Consider the following 19572-nt stretch of genomic DNA (forward strand, 5'->3'; position numbering starts at 1 on the left):
AAATTCCTGTGAAACACCTGAAGGGTTAATAAACTTTTTGAATGTGGTTTTGAGCACCTTGAGGGGTGCATCTTTTAGAATGGTGTCACACTTGGGTATTTTCTATCATATAGACCCCTCAAAGTGACTTCAAATGTGATGTGGTCCCTAAAAAAAAATGGTGTTGTAAAAATGAGAAATTGCTGGTCAACTTTTAACCCTTATAACTCCCTAACAAAAAAAAATGTTTTTTTCCAAAATGGTGCTTATGTAAAGTAGACATGTGGGAAATGTTACTTATTAAGTATTTTGTGTGACATATCACTGTGATTTAATTGCATAAAAATTCAAAGTTGGAAAATTGCGAAATTTTCAATATTTTCGCCAAATTTCCATTTTTTTCACAAATAAATGCAGGTAATATCAAAGAAATTTTACCACTATCATGAAGTACAATATGTCACGAGAAAACAATGTCAGAATCACCAGGATCTGTTGAAGTGTTCCAGAGTTATAACCTCATAAAGGGACAGTGGTCAGAATTGTAAAAATTGGCCTGGTCATTAACGTGCAAACCACCCTTGGGGGTGAAAGGGTTAATGACTGCCTATATGCCTTATAATGGTGGCAGTTATGGGTACATATTCCTCAGCTCTGCTTTTTAACGGTGCTGAGAAATAAGGTTATAGCGTCCCCCAGCGTCGGAAAATCTCTGGAGTCTTGGTTACCTGGGGTAGCTGAGACCCCGGAGAACATGATTTGGGTCGGTTTTTACTGTCCACAGTGTTGTGATTGCTGTTTATTCACGGAAACCGCAAAAAGAAATCTAGGGTTGGGGCTAGGGTTAGAGCTAGGGTTAGGGTTGGGGCTAGGATTAGGGTTTGGGCTAGGGTTGGGGTTAGAGCTAGGACTAGAGTTGGGGCTAGGGTTAGAGCTAGGGTTTGGGTTGGGATAGGGTTAGGTTGCGGCTAGGGTTAGTGTTGGCTTTAGGGTTGGGGTTAGGGTTGTGTTGGTTAGGGTAATGGTGTTGGGGTTAAGGTTGTGGTTAGGAATAAGGTTATGGGTTTTGTTGGGGTTAGGGCTGTGTTAGGGTTGGAGTTAGAATTGTGGGGTTTCCACTGTTTAGGTACATCAGGGGGGTTTCCAAACGCGACATGGCACCCGCCATTGATTCTAGCCAATTTTGCATTCAAAAAGTCAAATGGTGCTCCCTCCCTTCTGAGCCCTGCCATGCACCCAAACAGTGGCTTTCCCCCACATACGGGGTATCGGCTTACTCAGGAAAAATTGCACAACAAATTTTGGAGTCCATTTTCTCCTGATACCCTTGTGAAAATAAAAAAGTAAAATGTTCATTTTTTTCTTTCTACATTGCTTTAATTCTCGTGAAGCACCTGAAGGGTTAATAAACTTCTTGAATATGGTTTTGCGCACCTTGAAGGGTGCAGTTTTTAAAATGGTGTCACTTTTGGGTATTTTCTGTAATATTGACCCCCCAAATTCATTTCAGAAAAATCATTTTGTTAATTTTGTTGGAAAAATTAGAACTCGCTGGTCAATTTTCAAGGGCTTGTTCACACTATCCTTTTTTTGCTACGGATTTTTTTACAAATCCGCAGTGCAAAACCGCGGTGGTTTTCTCTGCGTTTTTTTGTGCGGTTTCTACTGCGGATTCCACTGCGGGTTTCCAACTGCACTTTCCTATTGGTGCAGGTGGAAAACCGCTGCGGAATCCGCAGAAAGAATTGACATGCTACTTCTTTTTTTCCGCAGAAAATCCGCGCTGATTTTCAAGCGGAAAAACGCAAAGTGGGCACAGCGGTTTTTGTTTTCCATAGGGTAACATTGTACTGTACCCTGCATAGAAAACAGCTGCGGATCCGCAGCTGCAAATCCGCTGCGGATCCGCAGCAAAAACCGCAAAGTGTGAACATAGCCCAACCCTTATAACATCCTAGCAAAAAAAATGATGTTTCCAAAATTGTGCTGGTGTAAAGTAGACATGTGGAAAATGTTATTTATTAGCTATTTTGCGCGATATGACTCTCTGATTTAAAGGCACAATACACTGTGTTCCAAATTATTATGCAAATTGGATTTAAGTGTCATAAAGATTTAATTGTTTTGTCTTTCAAATAAACTCATGGATGGTATTGTGTCTCAAGGCTCAATGGATCACTGAAATCAATCTTAAACACACGTGATAATTAGTTTTCCAGGTGATTCTAATTAAATGAAAACTACTTAAAAATGATGTTCCACATTATTAAAAACACTAGGACTACTGGTATAGTCATTTTGACTACTTGCACTTTTTATTTCTCTCCTGTGACTACATTTTTCGGAATTCCGGCTTGAGACTCGGTGACTTTTCCTCAAATAGGATTTGAAAAAAGATTTTGCGACAATAAATAATTTTGGTAAAAAAATTGTGCGTTTTTTTCAAAATTTACCTTTAACTACTAAAGGTAGTCATTTTGACTATCTACTATTTTGCTGTCCTTTTGTCACTAAATGTTGCTGTAAAGTTTTGTGCATAATTTTTTCACTGTATCTTATTTACCCTGATGTTCATATAGATGTAGTTCAATTCAGATGTCCACTTTTCACATTTTCCTTGTGTTACCTGGTTCTATTAGGGTATGTGCACACGTCCGGATTTCTTGCAGAAATTTCCTGGAGAACACCAGAAATTTTCTGCAAGAAATCCGCATTTTTTTTTTGCGTTTTTTTTCCCGTTTTTTTCGCGTTTTTTTAGCATTCTGCAAGCGTAATTAGCTTGCAGAATGCTAAAGTTTTCCAAGCGATCTGTAGCATCGCTTGGAAAACTGACTGACAGGTTGGTCACACTTGTCAAACATACTGTTTGACAAGTGTGACCAACTTGTTACTATAGATGCTGCTTATGCAGCATCTATAGTAAAAGATAGAATGTTTAAAAATAAAAAAAAAATAAAAAATGGTTATACTCACCCAGACGATCTCCTCAGCGGCGTCCGTTCCTATAGATGCCGGTGTGGTTCAGGACGTCGCGGCTTGTGATTGGTCGCGTGAGTCACATGAGCGGTCACGCGACCAATCACAAGACAGTGACGTCATCACAGGTCCTGAACCACACCATCTATAGGAACCGAAGAGAGAGCATGCACCGGAGAGGCGGGAACACTCCGGGGGCCATCAAAGGGTGAGTATAGGACTATTTTTTATTTTAATTCTTTTTTTTTGACCAATTATATGGTGCCCAGTCTGTGGAGCAGAGTCTCCTCTCCTCCACCCTGGGTACCAACCGCACATAATCTGCTTACTTCCCGCATGGTGTGCACAGCCCCGTGCGGGAAGTAAGCAGATCAATGCACTCCTAGGTGTGTGGAATCCCCGCAATTCCGCATTTTTAATGAACATGTTGCTTTTTTTTCCACTATGCGATTTTTTCGCGGAAAAAATCGCAACATTTGCACAAAAAATGCGGAATACCCTGTAAATAATAGGAGGCATATGTAAGCGTTTTTTCGCGTTTTTATCACGTTTTTATAGCAAAAAAAGCGAAAAAACCTCGAAAAATCCTGAACGTGTACACATGGCCTTAAGGTACCGTCACACTAAACGATATCGCTAGCGATCCGTGACGTTGCAGCATCCTGGATAGCGATATCGTTTTGTTTGACACGCAGCAGCGATCTGGATCCTGCTGTGATATCGCTGGTCGTTGATTAAAGTTCAGAACTTTATTTGGTCGTCAGATCGCCGTGTATCGTTGTGTTTGACAGCAAAAGCAATGATACCAGCGATGTTTTACAATGGTAACCAGGGTAAATATCGGGTTACTAAGCGCAGGTCCGCGCTTAGTAACCCGATGTTTACCCTGGTTACCAGTGTAAAATGTAAAAAAACAAACGGTACATACTCACCTTCGCGTCCCCCGCCGTCCGCTTCCTGCACTGACTGAGCACCGAACATTATATTTGTATAGTGGTAGCGAACAGAACAGCAGGGATATGTTACTGGTGATTCTCATTGTATGCTGTGTTATATGAATATATACTGTATATATGTCCAGTACTGCTATTTTCTGTTGTAGTTTTACAATGATCCTAGCAATAAAAGATGTAAAGGACCCCCTGCATCTACCACAATGAATTGTTAGGAAAGAGTTTAGCTGTCTGTCAACTGATTCAGCCCACCTACGCTTGAAGGTGGCAGAACAGTTATTATTTTATAGCCTTTATAAATGAAGATAATTTTACCCTTACCATGTATCAAGGTAAGCCAAAAAAAAATGTGATAATTTTGAGTTCCGTCCATCCCGATGTTCTTGTTGCTTCTGAATCTGCTAACAAAACTCCAGAAAATGTAAAGTTTTATAATGAAACAAAATATGGAGTAGATGTAGATGAGATGGCACGCAAATACACCGCAAGAACATGTACTAGGAGATGGCCTGTTCACGCATTTGAAAATACCTTAGACTTAGCGGGTATAAATGCTTGGATAGTATACAAGGAGATGACCCCCGAAAAAATGTCACGCAAGGCATTTTTGCAAAAGCTTGTTACAGAGCTGAGTGGTCCTTATGTTATATCTAGGGGAAAGGGTGGCATGTCCCAAGTTGCTACATCTTCAGATGTGATGCTTCAAAAAAAAATTTGCCAGATAAAAGAAAAATGCAAAAATAATAGATCTGCTGGCTATTGTATGACTTGCCGTAAGTCTTTGTGTGGGCAATGTACCGCCGTAAATGAAAGACGATGCCTGAAATGCGAATCAACAAATGTTTAGAAGGTCAATTATGCCGTACTTTTTAGGAGGAGAAGGAAAATGTAGAATTGGAGCAGAATCTCAATAAAACGTTATTATGAAGTACAACCGATATCGACCCAACGGCCTTCTTCAAGTACTGAGGAGAAGGAGCACTGACTGACCTAGTAGTCATTTTCTCTGCTTGTTATTCTTGAGTTGTTATTTATATGTGTGCACTTTAACCCCTTCATGACCCAGCCTATTTTGACCTTAATGACCTGGCCGTTTTTTGCAATTCTGACCAGTGTCCCTTTATGAGGTAATAACTCAGGAACACTTCAACGGATCCTAGCGGTTCTGAGACTGTTTTTTCGTGACCTATTGGGCTTCATGTTAGTGGTAAATTTAGGTCGATAATTTTTGCATTTATTTGTGAAAAAAATGGAAATTTAGTGAAAAATTTGACAATTTCGCAATTTTCAAATTTTTAATTTTTATTCTGTTAAGCGAGAGAATTATGTGACACAAAATAGCTAATTAATAACATTACCCACATGTCTACTTTACATCAGCGCAATTTTGGAAACAACATTTTTTTTTGCTAGGAAGTTATAAGGGTTAAAATTTGACCAGCGATTTCTCATTTTTACAACTAAATTTATAAAACCATTTTTTTTAGGGACCACCTCACATTTGAAGTCAGTTTGAAGGGTCTATATGGCTGAAAATACCCAAAAGTGACACCATTCTAAATACTTCACCCCTCAAGGTGCTCAAAACCACATTTAAAAAGTTTATTAACCATTTAGGTGCTTCACAGCAGCAGAAGCAACATGGATGGAAAAAATGAACATTTAACTTTTTATTTTTGTCACAAAAATGATCTTTTAGCAACATTTTTTTTTATTTTCCCAAGGGTAAAAAGAGAAACTGGAACCCAAAAGTTATTGTACAATATGTTCTGAGTACGCCGATACCCCATATGGGGGGGAACCACTGTTTGGGCGCACAACAGGGCTCGGAAGGGAAGGAGCGCCATTTGACTTTTTCAATGAAAAATTGGCTCCAATCTTTAGTGGACACCATGTGGCGTTTGGAGAGCCCCTGTGTGCCTAAACATTGGAGCACCCCCACAAGTGACCCCATTTTGGAAACTAGACCCCCCAAGGAGCTTATCTAGATGCATAGTGAGCACTTTGAACCCCCAGGTGATTCACAAATTGATCCGTAAAAATGAAAAAAAAAATTTCACAAAAAATTTTTTTTAGCCTCAATTTTTTCATTTTCACATGGGCAACAGGATAAAATGGATCCTAAAATGTGTTGGGCAATTTCTCCTGAGTACACTGATACCTCATATGTGGTCACAAACTACTGTTTGTGCACACAGCAAGGCTTGGAAGAGAAGGAGCGCCATTTGACTTTTGAATTAAAAATTAGCTCCAATCGTTAGCGGACACCATGTCGCGTTTGGAGAGCCCCTGTGTACCTAAAGATTGGAGCTCCCCCACAAGTGACCCCATTTTGGAAACTAGACCCCTCAAGGAACTTATCTAGATGCATAGTGAGCACTTTGAACCACCAGGTGCTTCACAAATTGATCCGTAAAAATGAAAAAGTACTTGTTTTTCACAAAAAATTTCTTTTAGCCTCAATTTGTTCATTTCCACATGGGCAACATGATAAAATGGATCCTAAAATTTATTGGGCAATTTCTCCTGAGTACACTGTTACCTAACATGTGGGGGTAACACGGCAGGGCTTGGAAGGGAAGGAGCGCCATTTGACTTTTTGAATGAAAAATTAGCTCCAATCGTTAGCGGACACCATGTCATATTTGGAGAGCCCCTGTGTGCCTAAACATTGGAGCTCCCCCACATGTGACCCCATTTTGGAAACTAGACCTCCCATGGAACTAATCTAGATGTGCGGTGACCACTTTAAACCCCCAAGTGCTTCACAGAAGTTTATAACGCAGAGCCGTGAAAATAAAAAATCATTTTTCTTTCCTCAAAAATTATGTTTCAGCAAGCAATTTTTTATTTTCACAAGGGTAACAGGAGAACTTAAGACCCCAATAGTTGCTGCCCAGTTTGTCCTGAGTATGCTGGTACCACACATGTGGGGGTAAACTACTGTTTGGGTACACGTCGGGGCTCAGAAGGAAAGTAGTGACGTTTTGAAATGCAGACTTTGATGGAATGGTCTGCGGGCGTCATGTTGCGTTTGCAGAGCCCCTGATGTGCCTAAACAGTAGAAACCCTCCACAAGTGTCCCCATTGTGGAAACTAGACCCCCAAGGAACTTATCTAGACATGTGGTGAGCACTTTGAACCCCCAAGTGCTTCACAGAAGTTTACAATGCAGAGCCATGAAAATAAAAAATCATTTTTCTTTCCTCAAAAATTAAGTTTTAGTAAGTAATTTTTTATTTTCACAAGGGTAACAGGAGAAATGGACCCCAATATTTGTTGCCCTTTGTGTTCTGAGTACGCTGATACCCCATATGTGGGGGTAAACCACTGCTTGGGCACACATCGGGGCTCGGAAGGGAAGTAGTGACGTTTAGAAATGCAGACTTTGATGGAATGTATGTTGCGTTTGGAAACCCCTGATGTGCCTAAACAGTGGAAACCCCTCAATTCTAACTCCAACACTAACCCCAACACACCCCTAACCCTAATCCCAACTCTAGCCATAACCCTAAACACAACCCTAACCCCAACACACCCCTAACCACAACCCTAACCCCAACACCCCTAATCCTAATCCTAACCCTAATCACAACCCTAACCACAACCCTAACCCCAACATATCCCTAGCCATAACCCTAACCACAAGCCTAATCTTAACCCTATTTCCAACCCTAGCCCTAATTCCAACCCTAACCCTAAGGCTATGTGCCCACGTTGCGAATTCGTGTGAGATTTTTCCGCACCATTTTTGAAAAATCCGCAGGTAAAATGCACTGCATTTTACCTGCGGATTTACCGCGGATTTCCAGCGTTTTTTTGTGCGGATTTCACCTGCGGATTCCTGTTGAGGAACAGGTGTAAAACGCTGTGGAATCCGCACAAAGAATTGACATGCTGTGGAAAATACAATGCAGCGTTTCCGCGTGGTATTTTCCGCACCATGGGCACAGCGGATTTGGTTTTCCATAGGTTTACATGGTACTGTAAACCTGATGGAAAACTGCTACGAATCTGCAGTGGCCAATCCGCTGTGGATCCGCAGCCAAATCCACACCGTGTGCACATAGCCTTAGGGTATGTGCCCACGCTGCAAATTCCATTGCGGAATTTTCCGCAGCGGAATTGATAAATCTGCAATGCAAAACCGCTGCGGTTTTTACTGCGGCTTTATCGCGGTTTCTAGTGCGGTTTCCGCTGCGGGTTTACATCTGCAGTTTTCTATTGGAGCAGGTGTAAACCCGCAGCGGAATCCGCACAAAGAATTGACATGCTGCAGAATATAAACCGCTGCGTTTCCGTGCGTTTTTTTCTGCAGCATGTGCACTGCGGATTTCGTTTCCCATAGGTTTACATTGTACTGTAAACTTATGGGAAACCGCTGCGGACACGCAGCTGCGGAAACGCTGTGGTTCCACAGCAAAATCCGCAGCATGTGCACATAACCTAATTCTAACCCTAACCCTAGCCCTAACCCTAGTTCTAACCCTAACCCTAGTGTCAAAATAAAAGTAAATATATTTTCTTTATTTTTATTATTGTCCCTACCTATGGGGGTGATAAAGGGGGGGTTCATTTACTATTTTTTTTATTTTGATCACTGTGATAGGTTTTATCACAGTGATCAAAATGTACGTAGAACGAATCTGCCGGCAGGCAGATTCGGCGGGCGCACTGCGCATGCGCCCGCCATTTTGGAAGATGGCGGCGCCCATGGAGCAGACGGATGGACACCGTGAGGCTTGGTAAGTATGAGGGGGGGATCGGAGCACGGGGGATGGGATCGGAGCACGGGGGTGGGATCGGAGCATGAGGGGAGCGGACAGGAGGACGGGGGAGTGGACTGTTATGGACTGGTAATTTAGGAGCGACATGCGACTAGCTCTGAGCAGGTGGTAACTATACAGACCGCAGTTCCTGATCTTAACACAACACTAGCAGTAGCCGTGGGATGTTCCTGTCACTCCCTGGACACCTCGTCACAGCCGGAGAACTAGCAACCCTAAAGGTAGAAACAGGAAAGCTATCTTGCCTCAGAGAAAATCCCCAAAGGATAGACAGCCCCCCACAAATAATGACTGTGAGAGGAGAACGAAATGACATACGCAGTATGAAACAAGATTTAGCAAAGGAGGCCACTTCTAGCTAGATAGATAGTACAGGAAAGAACACTGTGCGGTCAGTAATAATAACTAGAAAAAGTCCACCGCAGAGAAATGCAAAAATCTCCACACCTGACTAAAGGTGTGGAGGGCAAAATCTGCTGCCCAGAGCTTCCAGCTTAGCTGAATAGATCCATACTGATAAGCTGGACAAATGAGCAAAACATAGAATGTGCTGAACAATAAAGTCCACAACAAATGGACTGCAAAAGGACGAGCAAGGACTTATCTTTGCTGAAAGGGTCAGAATGTCAGGAAAATCCAAAAGAGCAGTGACTCCAAGCAGGAACAATTGACAACTGGCATTGATTGAGGGATAAGGCCAGACTAAAATAGCCGAGCCAGAAAGACGATCAGTGGAAGCAGCTGCTGATGCTAAATCCAAGAAGCAGCTATACCACTCAAAACTGTCATGGTTCCCAATGGCAAGGGAATGTAAGAAACATATAAGTAACGAACGAGCTCTCGGGTGATGGAAACTCGAGTTGACCGTGAGCTAAATCTACCACACAACTAACAGTAGCCAGGGAGCATACCTACGGCTTCCTATATGCCACGCGCCAGCCGGAGGACTAACTACGCCTGGTAGAGGAAGAAACAGACCTGGCTTACCTCTAGGGAAATACCCCAAAAAGATGATAGCAGCCCCCCACATGTAATAACGGTGAATTAAGAGGAAAAGACATACACAGTATGAAAGTAGATTTAGCAAAGAGAGGTCCACTTACTAGATAGCAGAAGGATACAAAAGAGGACTTCACGGTCAACTGAAAACCCTTTCAAAAACCATCCTGAAATTACTTTAAGACTCCTGTGTCAACTCATGACACAGGAGTGGCAATTTCAGCCCGCAAGAGCTTCCAGCTACAGAGAATTACAAAAACTGCAAACTGGACAAAAGGTACAAAACAAAAGGACAAAGTCCACTTAGCTGATCAGCAGACTAGTAGCAGGAACATGCAACCGAAGGCTCTGGTTACAATGATGACCGGCAAGGAAATGACTGGAGAGCAAGGCTAAATAGGAAACTCCCAAACACTGATGGAAGCAGGTGAACAGAAGCAGCAAAGTGCAAACAAGTCACCAGTACCACCAGCAACCACCAGGGGAGCCCAAAAAGCGGATACACAACAGTACCCTCCCCTTAAGGAGGGGGCACCGAACCCTCACAAGAACCGCCAGGGCGATCTGGATGAGCCCTATGAAAGGCACGAACCAAATCCGAGGCATGAACATCAGAGGCAGTTACCCAAGAATTATCTTCCTGACCATAGCCTTTCCATTTAACCAGATATTGAAGTCTCCGTCTGGAAATACGGGAGTCCAAGATCTTCTCTACGACGTACTCCAATTCACCCTCCACCAGCACAGGAGCAGGAGGTTCAGTAGAAGGAACCACCGGTACCTCATATCTCCGCAACAACGACCGATGGAACACATTATGGATAGCGAAAGATGCCGGGAGGTCCAAACGAAAGGAAACAGGGTTAAGAATCTCCAAAATCCTATAAGGACCGATGAACCGAGGCTTAAATTTGGGAGAAGAAACCCTCATAGGGACAAAATGGGAAGACAACCACACCAAGTCCCCAACGCGAAGGTGGGGACCAACACGACGACGACGGTTAGCAAACTGCTGAGTCCTCTCCTGGGACAATTCCAAATTATCCACCACTTGTCCCCAAATCCGATGCAACCGATCCACCACCGCATCCACTCCAGGACAATCCGAAGATTCAACCTGACCAGATGAAAAACGCGGATGAAACCCTGAATTGCAAAAGAAAGGAGAAACCAAAGTGGCAGAACTAGCCCGATTATTAAGAGCAAACTCCGCCAACGGCAGAAAGGCAACCCAATCATCCTGATCCGCAGACACAAAACACCTCAAATAAGTCTCCAAAGTTTGATTAGTTCGCTCCGTCTGGCCATTGGTCTGAGGATGGAATGCAGACGAAAAGGACAAATCAATGCCCAACCTGGCACAGACTTGCTTCCAAAATCTAGACACGAACTGGGTACCCCTGTCAGAAACGATGTTTTCCGGAATACCATGCAAGCGAACCACATTTTGAAAAAACAGAGAGACCAACTCAGATGAGGAAGGCAACTTAGGCAATGGCACCAAATGAACCATTTTAGAAAAACGGTCACACACCACCCAGATGACAGACATCTTCTGAGAAACAGGGAGATCCGAGATAAAGTCCATAGAGATGTGCGTCCAAGGCCTCTTCGGAATAGGCAAGAGCAACAACAACCCACTAGCCCTAGAACAACAAGGCTTGGCCCGAGCACACACATCGCAAGACTGCACAAAAACACGCACATCTCGAGACAGGGAAGGCCACCAGAAGGATCTAGCCACCAAATCTCTGGTGCCAAAAATTCCCGGATGACCTGCCAGAGTAGAAGAATGAACTTCCGAGATGACTCTAGTGGTCCACTCATCAGGAACAAACAGTCTACCAGACGGACAACGATCAGGTCTATCCGCCTGAAATTCTTGCAAAGCACGTCGCAAATCTGGAGAGACAGCAGACAAAACCACTCCATCCTTAAGGACACCAGCAGGTTCAGAATTCCCAGGAGAATCAGGCTTAAAACTCCTAGAAAGAGCATCTGCTTTCACATTCCTAGAACCCGGTAAGTACGAGACCACAAAATTAAACCGGGAAAAGAACAACGACCAACGTGCCTGTCTAGGATTCAGGCGCCTGGCAGACTCCAAATAAATTAAATTCTTGTGATCAGTCAAAACTACCACCTGATGTCTGGCACCCTCAAGCCAATGACGCCACTCCTCAAATGCCCACTTCATGGCCAAAAGCTCCCGATTACCAACATCATAGTTTCGCTCGGCGGCCGAAAATTTTCGCGAAAAGAACGCACAAGGTCTCATCACTGAGCAGTCGGAACTTTTCTGCGACAAAACCGCCCCCGCTCCGATCTCGGAAGCATCGACCTCAACCTGAAAGGGAAGAGAAACATCAGGCTGGCGCAACACAGGGGCAGAGAAAAAGCGGCGCTTAAGCTCCCGAAGGCCTCCACGGCAGCAGGGGACCAATTGGCAACATCAGCACCCTTTTTAGTCAAATCCGTCAGAGGTTTAGCAACGCCAGAAAAACCAGCTATAAATCGACGATAAAAATTAGCAAAGCCCAAGAATTTCTGGAGACTCTTCAGAGAAGTAGGCTGCGTCCAGTCGTAAATAGCCCGAACCTTGACAGGGTCCATCTCAATAGAAGAAGGGGAAAAAATATACCCCAAAAATGAAATTTTTTGAACCCCAAAAACACACTTTGAACCCTTTACACACAAAGAATTCTCCCGCAAAACCTGAAAAACCCTCCTGACCTGCTGAACATGAGACTCCCAGTCATCAGAAAAAATCAAAATATCATCCAAGTACACAATCATAAATTTATCCAAATATTCACGGAAAATATCATGCATTAAGGACTGAAAGACAGAAGGTGCATTAGAAAGGCCGAAAGGCATTACCAAATACTCAAAATGGCCCTCAGGCGTATTAAATGCGGTCTTCCACTCATCCCCCTGCTTAATTCGCACCAAATTATACGCCCCACGAAGATCAATCTTAGAGAACCACTTAGCCCCCCTTATGCGAGCAAACAAATCAGTCAGCAAAGGCAACGGATACTGATATTTGACTGTAATTTTATTCAGGAGACGATAATCAATACAAGGCATCAGAGAGCCATCCTTTTTAGAGACAAAGAAAAAACCGGCTCCTAAAGGTGATGAAGAAGGACGAATATGTCCCTTTTCCAGGGACTCCTTAATATACTCGCGCATAGCAGCATGTTCAGGTACAGATAGGTTAAACAAACGACCCTTTGGAAATTTACTGCCAAGAATCAGATCTATGGCGCAATCACAATCCCTGTGAGGAGGGAGTGAACCAATCTTAGGCTCTTCAAAAATATCACGATAATCAGACAAAAACGCCGGAATCTCAGATGGAATAGATGACGAAATGGACACCATAGGAGTCACCCCATGAGCCCCCCGACATCCCCAGCTTAACACATACATAGCCTTCCAGTCAAGGACTGGGTTATGAGACTGTAACCATGGTAATCCAAGCACCAAAACATCATGTAAATTGTACAACACAAGGAAGCGAATCACCTCCTGATGGTCTGGAGTCATACGCATAGTCACTTGCGTCCAGAACTGTGGTTTATTACAAGCCAAAGGTGTAGAATCAATACCCTTCAGAGGTATAGGGACTTCCAGAGGCTCTAAATCAAACCCACAGCGCCTGGCAAAGGACCAGTCCATAAGACTCAGAGCGGCGCCAGAGTCCACATAGGCATCCACGGTAATAACTGATAATGAACAAATCAAGGTTACAGAATCACCACAATAGAAGCATAACCCATTTTTACGCCTATAATTCTGCCGTTCGCTTCTGGACATAACTCTGTCACATTGCATTTTCTCTGGCGTCTCTTCAGAAGACACCGCCAAATGGTGCACGGGTTTGCGCTCCCGCAAACGCCGATCAATCTGAATTGCCATTGTCATGGACTCATTCAGACCTGTAGGCGCAGGGAACCCGACCATAACATCTTTAACAGCATCAGAAAGGCCCTCTCTGAAATTTGCCGCTAAGGCGCACTCATTCCACTGAGTAAGCACAGACCACCTACGAAATTTTTGGCAGTATATCTCCGCTTCATCTTGCCCTTGAGATAGGGCTATCAAAGCTTTTTCAGCTTGAATCTCCAAATTAGGTTCCTCATAAAGCAACCCTAAAGCCAGGAAAAACGCATCCACATTGAGCAACGCAGGATCCCCTGGTGCCAATGAAAATGCCCAATTTTGAGGGTCACCTCGCAGCAAAGAGATTACAATCTTAACCTGCTGGACAGGATCTCCTGAGGAGTGAGGTCTGAGAGAAAGGAATAATTTACAATTATATTTGAAATTCAAAAACCGAGATCTATCTCCGGAAAACACCTCTGGTGTAGGGATTTTAGGTTCAGAAATAGGAGCATGTATAACAAAATCTTGTAAATTTTGAACCTTCGTAGCAAGATTATTTAAACCTGCAGCCAAACTCTGAGGATCCATCTTTAAACAGGTGAGCTCAGAGCCATTCAAGGATTATAAGGAGAGAAAGGCAAAGGCTGTAATAAAAGCTGAAATACAACTGATCCAACTATGGAGCAAGCATAGAGGAAAAAGGGAAAAAATAATAATTTTTTTTTTACAGACTTCTTTTTTCTCTCCTTTCTTCTGCCAATAAGTTTAACACGTGGCCGGTCATACTGTCATGGTTCCCAATGGCAAGGGAACGTAAGAAACATATAAGTAACGAACGAGCTCTCGGGTGATGGAAACTCGAGTTGACCGTGAGCTAAATCTACCACACAACTAACAGTAGCCAGGGAGCATACCTACGGCTTCCTATATGCCACGCGCCAGCCGGAGGACTAACTACGCCTGGTAGAGGAAGAAACAGACCTGGCTTACCTCTAGGGAAATACCCCAAAAAGATGATAGCAGCCCCCCACATGTAATAACGGTGAATTAAGAGGAAAAGACATACACAGTATGAAAGTAGATTTAGCAAAGAGAGGTCCACTTACTAGATAGCAGAAGGATACAAAAGAGGACTTCACGGTCAACTGAAAACCCTTTCAAAAACCATCCTGAAATTACTTTAAGACTCCTGTGTCAACTCATGACACAGGAGTGGCAATTTCAGCCCGCAAGAGCTTCCAGCTACAGAGAATTACAAAAACTGCAAACTGGACAAAAGGTACAAAACAAAAGGACAAAGTCCACTTAGCTGATCAGCAGACTAGTAGCAGGAACATGCAACCGAAGGCTCTGGTTACAATGATGACCGGCAAGGAAATGACTGGAGAGCAAGGCTAAATAGGAAACTCCCAAACACTGATGGAAGCAGGTGAACAGAAGCAGCAAAGTGCAAACAAGTCACCAGTACCACCAGCAACCACCAGGGGAGCCCAAAAAGCGGATACACAACACAAAACCACAGGAGGGAGCCCAAGAGCAGAATTCACAAAAGTGCTACTTACAACCACCGGAGGGAGCCCAAGAACGGAATTCACAACAGTGGACAGGGGGACGGAGGGGAGCGGAGCACAGGACGGAGGACTGGGGAGGTGATCGGTTGTTGGGGGGCAGATCAGGGTTTCCAGCCATGGCCAATGATATTGCAGCATCGGCCATGGCTGGATTGTAATATTTCACCATTTTCATAGGTGAAATATTACAAATCGCTCTGATTGGCTGTTTCATTTTCAGCAGCCAATCAGAGCGATCGTAGCCACGAGGGGGTGAAGTCACCCTCCCAGGGCTAAAGTACCACTCCCCTTGTCCCTGCAGATCGGGTGAAATTGGAGTTAACCCTTTCACCCGATCTGCAGGGACGCGATCCCTCCATGACGCCACAAAGGCGTCACTGGTCGGATTGGCACCGACTTTCATAATTTACTTTTTTACTTTTATTATTTTGCCAAGCGAGGGCCTGCAAATGGATTGAGAGAGCAATAAAATATTAAAACAACCGCTGTGTTTATTTCATTAAAATACTTTTAAATCATGTGTGTGTGTGTTTTTTAACCCTTTCAAACAATTGGATTAATAATGGATAGGTGTCATAATTGACGCCTCTCCATTATTAATCTGGCTTAATGTCACCTTACAATAGCAAGGTGGCATTAACCCTTCATTACCCCATATCCCACCGCTACAGGGAGTGGGAAGAGAGTGGCCAAGTGCCAGAATAGGCGCATCTTCCAGATGTGCCTTTTCTGGGGTGGCTGGGGGCAGATGTTTTTAGCCACAGGGGGGGGGAGCAATAACCATGGACCCTCTCCTGGCTATTAATATCTGCCCTCAGTCACTGGCTTTACCATTCTGGCGGAGAAAATTGCGCGGGAGCCCACACCAATTTTTTCTGCCATTTAACCCTTTATTTTAGCAGCTACAGCGCTGAAATTTTGCACATACACACTACTAACATTAGTAGTGTGGAATATGCAAAAAAAAAGGGGATATGAGATGGTTTACTATATGTAAACCATGTCTCATATCCTGTCGGGTTTGTGCAGGAGAAATGAAAAGCCGGCAATTGAATTACCGACTTTTCACTAACACCGCTGCGTATTTCTCGCAAGTCACACTGCTGGTCCGTGTGGAATCCGTATTTTTCTCGCCCCCATAGACTTTCATTGGCGATTTTTTTGCGCAATGCGCTGACAAACGCAGCATGCTGCGATTTTGTACGGCCGTAGAAAGCCGTATAATACTGAACCGTAATATACGGCTGATAGGAGCAGCCCCATTGAGAATAATTGTGCCGTTTATTTTGCGAGTTTTACGGACGTAATTTCTGCGCTCTTACGTCCGTAAAACTCGCCAGTGTGACGCCGGCCTAATGCTGCAAATTCCACAAATGAGCATTTTCAGTTCCTTAAAACATATCAAATGTTTAAGGGGTAACGTTTCTCCTTATGGAGAGTGACAAGCCATCTGGTATGTCACTCTCCATAAGGAGAAACGTTACCCCTCAGACCTCAGTCCAGAGCCTCTCACCTAGCCAAATCAGTTCTCATGCTTCGCACTGAGGAGGGCCAACAGCCCAAAACACCGTGTCTGCGAATTGAGATACTGATTTGGCTTTTATCCTAAGTCATATTGCACGACTCATTAAAAGGTTGATTGTGACTTGTAGGATCGCTACTTCCAACAGGTAGCGCTATAGAGTTTAAGTCCTCTTTTTCTCGGAAGAGGCAATTTGCATATCAAATGTTTAGAAATTCTACTGTGCCTAATAATTTGGAACAGTGCATTTTGAGTTTTTATTCATTTTGGAGATTATACTATCATTGGAAGGTTTCTTCAATAAAATTCGATGTATACTCTAACGGGTGATGACTTTTATTAGACTGACTGTCATTTGCACCGACCATTTAGGAAAATCTGAGAAAAATGTCATTTGCATAATAATTTGGAACATTGTGTAATTAAAATTTCCATTTTTTTTCATAAATAAATGCAAGTCGTCATCGTATGGAAGACATTTTTAACACTAACATGAAGTACAATATGTCACGAAAAAACAAACTCAGAATCAGTGGGATACAATGAAGCGTTCCAGAGTTATAACCTCATAAAGTGACAGTGGTCAGAATTGTAAAAATTGGCTTGGTCATTAAGTACAAAATTGGCTCTGTCACTAAGGGGTTAAATGAATCAAGAAATGGATCCTTCAAAGACAGATAAACTGGGTTTGGAGAAGACAGCCATGACCAACTGTGAAAAGAATCAACTATGTACGACAACTGCTTGTTCTTGAGTCACATACGGTAAGTATTTTAAGCTCTGTCATAGGCATGTGTCTTCCAGCAATAAGCAAGTCCAGAACCTGTCTTGTAGTTTGATTTGTCATGTTGTGATCTGAAACATTATTATGATCAGTGTTTTTAGTTGCATCCTAAAAATATTCACTCCCAATATCTTTCTACCTAAAACCAGGACCTAGAGGTATTACTTTCTTGTTTCTTAACATTAATCTTAAGTTTTATGAAGTTAGTTAATAATTTTAATTACTTTTTCACTGACTGTATGGGAATCAGTGTAGCACGGACCCACAATGATTTTAATAGGAACACCCACCACTTGCACATTTTACACTTCTTAATATATTTTTAATTTTGCAATAGATTGTGCATTTCTCTGCTGCCCTCAATGTCCTTGTGTGAACCTGAGTCTATAGTTTGTGGTGTAGAGCAAATCCTTGTTTTCTTAACTTCTTCTGAAAAAGAGGCCTACAGAATGATTGACAGCTGATATAAACATCACATGCTATGTCAACATTTTTTTTTCATTTCTGGAATGTGGTTTTCTCAGTGTAATGTAATTATATATATATATGTATATATATATATATATATATATATATATATATATATATACTGTATATATATATATACTGCACACTTTGGTAGTAATTTGTTTAATTGGATCAGCACAATATTTCAAGCGCATTTCCTGATGAAATAAAATGTGCTATTTAACCATATGAGTTATTTAAGTTCTTTTCTTCCCTCAAGTTTTTAAAATTACTATTTCTAGGGACAGTTTCTTGCATCTGTGACACCTTATGCTTGGATTGCAATACCTTGACTGACCAACAAGTGTCCGGACCTGAGCTATCTGCGTCATTTATGCCTTTGAGGGCATGTTCACACTTTGCAGATTTTGCTGCGGATTTTTCCGCAGCGGATTTGGAAAAACCGCATTGAAAATCCGCTGCGGTTTTCCCTGCGGATTTTCCTGCGGTTTCTTCTGCGGATTCCTCTGCGGGTTTCCAACAGCACTTTCCTATTGGTGCATGTTGAAAACTGCTGCGGAACCCGCAGAAAGAAGTGACATGCACCTTCTTTTTTTCTGCAGCAATTCCGCGCGGTTTTTAAAGGGATTTTCCGCAAAGTGGGCACAGCGGTTTTTGTTTTCCATAGGATAACATTGTACTGTACCCTGCATGGAAAACTGCTGCGGATCCGCAGCGTCAAATCCGCAGCGGATCCGCAGCAAAAACCGCAAAGTGTGAACATAGCCTAAGGCAGTTAGCTCAGGTCAGAAGACCGGATATTGGAATCCAAACAATGTCTTTGTTTCACAGACGTGAAATCAGTCTTAGTTGCCCATACATATATAGTGGGGAAAATAAGCATTTGATACTGTGAAGACACAGAGGGTCAGTGGGTGCTCTAGTCCGCTAGCCGAAATCACATGGACCAGGGATCATCCCACCGAACACCCTCTCTCCTTTTACCATGGGCACAAGGGTATGTGCACACGTATTCTTGAGTTCTGCTGATTTTTCCGCAGCGGATTTGTGAAAACCGCAGGTAAAAGGCACTGCATTTTACCTGCAGATTTCCTGCGGATTTACCGCGGTTTTTGTGCGGATTCCACTGCGGTTTTACACCTGCGGTTTTCTATTATGGAGCAGGTGTAAAACCGCTGTGGATTCCGCACAAAGAATTGACATGCTGTGGAATGTAAACCGCTGCGTTTGCGCACGTTTTTTTCCGCAGCATGTGCACTTCGGATTGCATTTCCCATAGGTTTACATTGTACAGTAAACGCATGGGAAACTGCTGCGGACCCGCAGCTGCGGAAACACTGCGGATCCGCAGCAAAATCCGCAGCGTGTGAACGTAGCCTCATACTACTCAGACAACACAGGGTGAGGGTAAAACAGTGTGGCAATACTTTATTGAACCACAAACCAGGCAAATAGCACATACAGTGGGGGGAATAAGTATTTGATCGCTTGCTGATTTTGTAAGTTTGCCCACTGACAAAGACATGAACAGTCTATAATTTTAAGGGTAGGTTAATTTTAACATTGAGAGATAGAATATCAAAAATAAAATCCAGAAAATCACATTGTATAAATTATATAAATTTATTTGCATTTTGCGGTG

This window comes from Ranitomeya variabilis, chromosome 5 (assembly GCF_051348905.1).
Source record: "Ranitomeya variabilis isolate aRanVar5 chromosome 5, aRanVar5.hap1, whole genome shotgun sequence".
Lineage (NCBI taxonomy): Eukaryota > Metazoa > Chordata > Amphibia > Anura > Dendrobatidae > Ranitomeya > Ranitomeya variabilis.